At 39.2% G+C, this 8,151-nt stretch overlaps 2 pseudogenes; one reads left to right on the plus strand and one right to left on the minus strand.

Moving 5' to 3' along the window:
- Positions 1-1,004: 1,004 nt before the first annotated feature.
- On the plus strand, positions 1,005-2,797 carry LOC105887962 (annotated as a pseudogene).
- Positions 2,798-3,530: 733 nt separating this feature from the next.
- Positions 3,531-4,215, minus strand: LOC105887963 (annotated as a pseudogene).
- Between the last annotated feature and the right edge of the window lie 3,936 nt (positions 4,216-8,151).

The following is an 8,151-nucleotide window of genomic DNA, read 5'->3' on the forward strand; positions in this document are numbered from 1 at the left end:
GTATAGCTTTAAATGAATACTTTAGGAGAGAAGAAAAGTTAAAAATCAAGATCTATGGTTCCAACTTAAGAAGCTAGGGCAAAATGTAAATCAAACACAAGAAAAGCAAAAGAAAAAAAAAAGATGAACAGAATTTATTAGAAAAGAAAGTAGTACGATAGCGAACAAAATAATGTCAAAGGTTGTTTTTGAAACTATATATTAATAAAATTGATAGACTAGCAGCAAAAAAAAAAAAAAAAAAAAAAAAAATCAATGAAGGCCTACTGCGGAGCAGTTAAAGGAGGCACCGCCTGGGCCTCCCAGCTGGCCAGGTCGTCCAAGGTTCTTCCCTGGCTTCCGACGCCCACACCGAGGCGCTGCCCGGCTAGGGGGAGGCTCCCCTGTACGCCTTCTCCAGGCGCCCGCTGGTCGGGGGATGCCCTGTGAGCCTGGCTCCCTGCGGGGCAAAGTGCTGCTCTTGGAGAACCGGGTGTCCCTGTGACACACCCCCAAGAACAAGGTGCCGCGGCGCCGGGGCCCCAAGTCAGGCGGTACTGGCTTCCCCTGCAACTAGTATGCGCATCCGGAGAACACCAAGAAAGAAGGGAGTCTGGATTCCCTCCTGTACGCCCCACCCGCGGCGGGTTGCCCCCCAACTCGCTTTCTTCTTCCAGAAGTGCAAGGTGAGTGGTGCCAAGGCGCACTCGCTCTTTGCCTTTCTGCGGAAAGCCGCTGCGCTCACGACTGACCCCAAGGTCATCTTCTGGTCGCCGCTGTGCCACGACGCCACTGCGTGGAACGCTGAGAAGGTCCTGGTGGACCCTGACGCTGTGCGCATGTGCGGGTATATCTGTCGCTTTCCCGTGGTGAGACTTGGAAGCCCTGCTGTCCTAGGGGTCCCTCCTACACCGGCTGCCTGGCAGTAGGAGTGCTGCTCTCTGGGGTTTCCTCCGTGGTGGTGTGAGCTCTAAACCTGCGTGGAGGAGCACCTGATGCCCGGGAAAATCCCCCGAGATGGGACGATGGGCGCTGCTTGTGTTCATCCCAGCTCCCCTCTGCCGACCCAGGCGAGTGTTCGCTCTAAAAAAGCGCTGGGTGTAAGCAGAAAAACAAACAAACCAAAACATCTCAGAAATGAACTCTAGGAATGGAAAAGGAAATGTTACATAACAAAGCCATCTAAGATTCGGTGGCTAGAGGATATATGAACAACTTTATACCAATAAATTTGACAGCATAGGTAAAATAAATGGACGAATTTCTTGAAAAACAAAATTTTATAAAAATCAACATTGTATTTGTGATATTTTGCTTATTGAAAGATTACTAATGAATAAGTGCATAAAATTCATTGGTTTTAATATACATCAGTTTTTAAAAATATATATACATCAGTGAAACTACTATCTGTGAATGCCATGTTGTTTATAACAGAGTCTCATAAATGTTACATTTTATACTACAACTTTTATAAATGTAAAATAACATTAAATGCTTGAATTTTCTCTAATGAAATGTTACTGTTTTATATCTTTGATTTATGGTTTACATTTTTTCCCCACTGTTAAATCTTATGTCTTGTACAAATAAAAAAATACCAGACTAGAGATAGATTTTGAACCCAACATAAAATTTTTAATAGGGATATTTAACTAATTCATGAGTGTAAATGCTCATAAGTACCTTCATCAGTCTGAAGTCTGAAAACTCTTATGCCAGTTCCATAAATTTAAATTATAATTTCAAATATTCTCATGCAGTAAATCCAGAGTTGGATGGCTTTACTGGTCAATTCTAAGGGAAAAACAATATTAATCTTATACAAATCCCATCACAAAATTGAAAATGGGAATCTTTTGGATTTTGGTTTATGAGTGCAGTTTTACCTTGATATGAAAACTAGGCAGAATGTTACAAGATTAGAAAATTATAGGCCAATGTAGATGTAAAAACTTCAACAAAATAACAAATAACTAATTGAATCCAATAATCCAACAATTTAGATAAAGAATAATAAATGATTTATCTTAGGAATGAAAGGTTGGGTTATGATTTGAAATTAACCAACAGGATCAAGATCATAATTAGAAGTATCATAAAGAGACATCAAGTGATGTGTCAGCCAAAGATGGCTGTGCCCAGGAGAGTTGAACACAGCTAAGCCTGGGGTTAGCTGAAGAAAATTGGAGGTGTCAGCGGCTCCTGAGAGAAGGAGAGCATAAAATAGAAAGCTCAAGGTAGAAAATCATAAATCAGGTGATACTAAGGAAAACCAAACACATTTCCTTATCATAAATTAACCAGCTTCCAGAAACAGAAAGGAATTTACCTGAACACCGCTTGGAGTATATATTGGATTTAATGCTGCTATCTCTGGACTAATAGCAAACAGTCTTTTTCGACTCATGTTGAATGTGACAAAAGTTGGTATTGCCACTGGCTTCCCAATGGCAGTGCTTCCATTTCTGACAACAGATCTAGCTTACAGAAGTTTTGTAACTTTACCTTTGACTACAGGTGAAACCTGTATTGTAACATGGAGTGGACTGACTGGTCTTGTTTTGGTGGTCTGTATCCTGTTATACCAGTAAATGCTGGCCTAGCAGCCAGGTATCTGTCAGCTCTGCTACCAGAGAAAGGAAACATCTTAACGTACTGGATTAGAATTTCTCAACCCATTTTTAGAAAGATGTTATTTCCTATTTTGCTCCAGACTGTGTTCACAGCATACCCAGAATCTAGACAATGTAAATTGTCTATAACATTACTTATAATGTTCCTTCAGTTACCTAAACCTGGCCTAGAAATTCACTGATTTTAAGCAAATGAGTACACACACAAAAATAAAATGGCAAAAATAAAAACAAGAAATATCATAAAGAGAAAATCCCCAAATCATGAAGAAACTGTGATAAATCTTTGATTTAGGTTTCAAGAATTATAATTATTGTTGATAATTTACCACAATTAATAGGTTAAATGAGAAAAATATATTATCATTTCAATAGGTTCAGAAAAACTATTTGATAAAACTCAACCTTAATTCATTAAAAAAACCCAGGAAACTATAAAAAGAAGAGAATTATTTCATTACTTTGGTATAATGTGTTGTTTCAATGAGCTATTACTATATAAGAAACCATCCCCCAAAACTGAGTGGCATATAACAAGAGATAGTCTAAGTTCACACAGGAGTGTCTCTACTTCACAATACAGATCTGTAGGTATCTTCACTGTGGCTTTTTTTGGTTAAATTCATTTCCAATTTATTAGCTCTTCCAGAGTTTCAGAGTGATACAGAGTTTCAACAATCTAATGTGAATGGGACAGAAGGTGGACTTAGAATATGCTGAACAAGTGTCTTGATTGAATCAGCCTATTGGGGTAATGTGTTGTTGTTGTTGTTGTTTGTTTGTTTTATTGCTAAGTAGAGTCATCAGTCTTTCATTTAGGTGATTTTCTAGTTCAAGGGGGGAGGCCTAAATGTCCTTAAAGTTGAAGAGGAGTAAACCACAGATAGGCTGGTTACACTGTCACATACTGGTTATTTATTTGGCAGGAAAGAGGCAGTGGGCTAGAAAGATTCCCATCAATTGGAAGCGAGAGACTCCAAAGGAACTTCCGGCAATGACTCCCATTTCTGACTCTATAATGGTTATCATCTTTGTAAAACAACCTCATTGTTTACCTGTATCTCTCTGCAGAGAATAATTTTCAAGTTTATAGCAACTCTTGGAAAATTCTTTTTCTGAATAATAATTAGTATCTGTGCAATCTCTATAACTGGTGACACTACAACAATGCAGTGTATTTTGGATCTTGTCTATTGCAACGCTTCTTTAGTCTCCCATAGAGTTATATTGCTTCAAAGCCTTCTCATGATTATTCTTAGAGCTGATGATAATCTCATATCTGAATACAAATCCTACAATGGCAGTGACCAGTTCAACCAAAAGAATGAGAGTCAGAAATATGACCTGCAATTTTAGCATCCATGCAGAAGCTTGGCAGGCAGCAAAACAACCAAAGGTACCCAAAAGAATAATGACAGTGCCAGTGCCAATGACCATGAAGGGGATATTGGTGGCCTTCTCATTTAAAAGGGAAAAATAATTCTCCAGGCTCACCTTGCTCCAAATGCCAATGGCAAGGAAGGCAACAACAGTGATCTAAAAGACTGAAGTGTAAATCAGGACCACACGTGAAACAAGTAATAACTGATTTAGTCTGCATGACTAGCCCCAGACTCTGCACCGCCACTTCAGTGTGGCTTCTATCCTTCTTGGACCAGAAAGCCAACCAAGGCATTTTCTTTGCATGGTAAGACAGAAGTGTGTGAGAAAATGTCCCATTGTTCAAGCCCTATTCAAGACTTTTGTCATGTTACATCTACTAAGAATCCATTGGTCCAAAAAATCAAATGGAAAAAGCCCATGGAAGGGTAGGAGAGGTGGAGTGTACACCCTCCCTGAGATGGAGGTATGGGAGCTCATATTAATAGCATCAATATAATCTATCACAGGTATTTATAAAACACCTCTATTAAATATTATGTAATAGGGAGAACGTTGAAAACATTAGTAGAACCATGGAAATTCTGCAATATTGATCAAAATAAAATTTGTAAAAGGTGCATTTGCACTAACATCAAGGAATAAATCTAACAGTCTAAACAGAGAAAATTATAAAACTAAGATTTTAAGCCAAAGCTAACTAAATACATCATGTTTCTGAGTTAGAGGATTCAATAACCAGCAAGTCAGTAAATAGCCACGTCACTTCTCACCAATTGATCTGTGCGCTTTTAGCAATTTCATCAAAAGTCTGACAGTAGTGTGTGTGACTTGATTAGAGTTTCTGAAGTTTTAAAGATCAAAGGTCCAAAAATAGCTAAGACATTTTATTTTGGTTATTCTCTTTCTTCCGTCTCATAAAAAAAGAAAACAGCCACCATCTCCCTTTTTATATGACATTGATTTATTGGACTAATTTTTAAAATATCCCATTTTATTGCTTGCTTCAACTAGTATGGAAGTTAAATATTCTGCTCTTATTTTTGAGTAGATAATCTAGAACTTAAAATAAGAATACTTAACGTAACAAAATCTAATGCTTGCTAGTATTATTACTCTTCACTTTTTGCCATGGTGATATTTAGGATATTTTCACTCATAATATTCTCTAGTATGTCTTCCATTCCTCTGGGGCATTCTTTTCCTCCTTCTGGGACACCTATAACTCATATGTTTGAACACTTCATGCAGTTCCATAATTCTGTCGGTGAACATTCTGCTTTCTCTCCCGTTTTTTCTGCCTCTTTAACTATCTGAGTTATCTCAAGAGCTTTGTCCTCTACCTCTGAGATTCTTTCTTCTGCATGGTCTAATTTGTTATTGATACTTTCTACTGCATCTTTAAATTCCCTAATTGATTGCTTCAATCCCTTAAGCTCCACTATATACTTTCTCTATTCTTCATATAATTCATCTCTTATTCGATTCTGCTTTTGGATTTCCTTTTGGTTATTTTCCACTTTCTCAGAAATTTCCTTCATTGTTTTTATCATCTGTATTTTAAATTCCTCTTCTGTTATTTCTAACATTTCTTTATAGGTGGAATCCTCTGTGGTAGCTACCTCATGGTCCCTCAGGGGGGTTGCTCTGGTCTGTTTTTTCATGTTCTCAGGATTTTTCTGCTGTTTCTTCCTCATGAGTGATTTCTTTTGTCTGTTTCCTTGCCCTAATTTTCCTTTCACTTCCTCTTGCTCTTAAAGTTACTGGGCCTCTGACCCAAGGTGCTGAAGAGTCCTTTTGATACAGAACTAAAAGAATGAGAAGATTGAAGAGCAAAAAGAGAAAAAAGATAAGAAAAAAAGAGAGAGAGAGAGAAAGGAAAGAGGGTGAGTGAAAGGGAAGAGCGACAAAAATAAGAGAGGAGCAGAAAGAGGGAGACAGTCTTAATAAAGGTGTGTAGTAGGTTGGTGGCACCTGTAGCTCAGTGGGTAGGGTGGTGGCCAATATACCAAGGCTGGTGAGTTCCAACCCAGCCCAGGCCAGCTAAAACAACAATGACAACTACAATATAAAAATAGCCAGGTGTTGTGGTGGGTGCCTGTAGTCCTAGCTACTTGGGAGACTGAGGCAAGAGAATCACTTAAGCCTAAGAGTTTGAGTTTCTGTGAGCTGTGACACCACAGAACTCTACCCAGGGTGACAGCTTGAGATTGTCTTTAAAAAAAATGTACAGGTATTTTGACCCACACCTTGAAAACCCCCAACACCTGGGGGTGCTGGGTTAGGTGGTTCCCTTGAGGTCAGCAGGTCTTTGCCAGCCTGAGCAGACACAGTATCCCTCCTCCAGCAAATAGCGAGAACAAACAAAAATACTATAAATCAAACTAAAACAAACAGAAAATCTTACAGGATGAAATTGGGGGAAAAAGCAAATAACAGGGGCAGAAAAACTAGCAAAAATGAAGTTCTTACTATTAAAGAAGGCAACAATGAAAAATTATATTTACACTAGAAAAATGAAGAAAAAAGAAGAATCTAGGGGGGAAAAGTTGAAATAAAAAAGGAAAAAACCCCACAAAAATGAAGCAATATACATATCTTGCTGAATATTGCCTGGGCAACAGGTGATCTTCTGGGGTATGAGATGCTAATCACAATACTTATAGAGCTGTAGAAGATGGAGGAGACTGGGGGCCTCTAAGGACTTCTTTACCCTCAAACTTCACAGGGCTGAGAACCTGAATCTTTCCTTGGCCCTACTTAAAAGACACTTTAAACTGTTAACCTTGGCTAAGCAGAGGCTTTCCCAGGAAAGCACATGTCGCTGGGATCTCTCCTCAAGTGGCTATTTGCTTATCAGGCATGCTACAACTGGCCTCACTTTACGTCCCAGAAGGCTGAAGTTGAAGGCAGCTCTCCTACTGCCAAGCACTGAAAGATCCACTCTTCACTGGTTTCTCAGTCCCAGCCTTTAGGCACTATTCATAGTCCTTAGGTCACTTGTCCAAGGTCTCCTAGGCTCTGCGACCCTGAGAGTGGAGCCTGCAGGGACAGCTCTCCCACAATGGCTGCTCGCAGCCCTCAGCCAAACAATGAAAGCTCCAGCCCAGCATCTCAGTCCCAGACCCTGGACAATGGTTAAAGTCACATACACTCTTGCCCAAGGTCTCCCAAGGTAATTCCACTGAGTGCCCAAGTCCAGAAAAACAAAATAACCCTTAGAAAAGGGCTTCCTTGTCTACAGGCTCTCTGCTGTTGTAGTTACAGCCATGGTAGCTGCCAGGGAATTAGACTGAATGCAACCACTTGCCACTTCTCTGCTGCTTTTGTCCTTCTCCTGGAGTCCAGAAATCTCCCGATGCCTCCCTGCATCCCAAAGGTGTGTTTCTGGGCAGAACCCACAAACCAGAAATGCCTGGAGTCTTCTCTCCCCAGTCTCACCATGCCCAGTTGTATAGAAACTGTTAGTCAGCCCTATTATTTTAGTTTTTTATTGAAAATTTAATCCTCTTATATGTTTTCCTAGATGTAGAATTATTCACCATTCTAGTATTGATGTTCATCTAATGGTCAAAAGAATTCTCACTTAGTAACATACAGATCTACATTTATCCCTTTTTAACAGAAATAGAAATTGTTAGAATTGTAAAATGAAACCACCACCCTTTACTTACATGAAGAAAAGTGAGGAGATAGATCTTCAGTAGTACTGGTAAATAATATTATATTATGTAAGAATCTACTGCTTCCATGCAAAAGAAAAGATTTAACAAGTTAATACTTTCTCTTACCTAAAAGAATATTTCAGATCCTCCTTGTACCCTGAAGCAGTGTCTATCTCCAATATCATCAGTCATAATATTCAGAAACCTATGTACAATTCAAACATAGACGCTTTTCTAAAGTGTGGCAAAGTACAGACATTTAGACATCTACCAGTGCGAAGGTGAAAATAGGGATAATATTTTATAATAAATGGTGTGTGTGTGTGTGTGTGTGTGCATGTAGTAGGTGAAGTCTGAGACCTGAGCAAGGATCCTTTCTAGCTAGATTTCAGAGGAGTTTTTTCATCTCTTCCATACTTTTCCATCTCCTAGAGGTCAGTGTTGTAACCCCTTTCACCACATCAACTGCTCTGATAGCTTCTTTATTTTTC

The sequence above is a fragment of the Otolemur garnettii genome, unplaced genomic scaffold, assembly GCF_000181295.1.
Source record: "Otolemur garnettii isolate 467f Iridium unplaced genomic scaffold, OtoGar3 scaffold00149, whole genome shotgun sequence".
Classification (NCBI taxonomy): domain Eukaryota; kingdom Metazoa; phylum Chordata; class Mammalia; order Primates; family Galagidae; genus Otolemur; species Otolemur garnettii.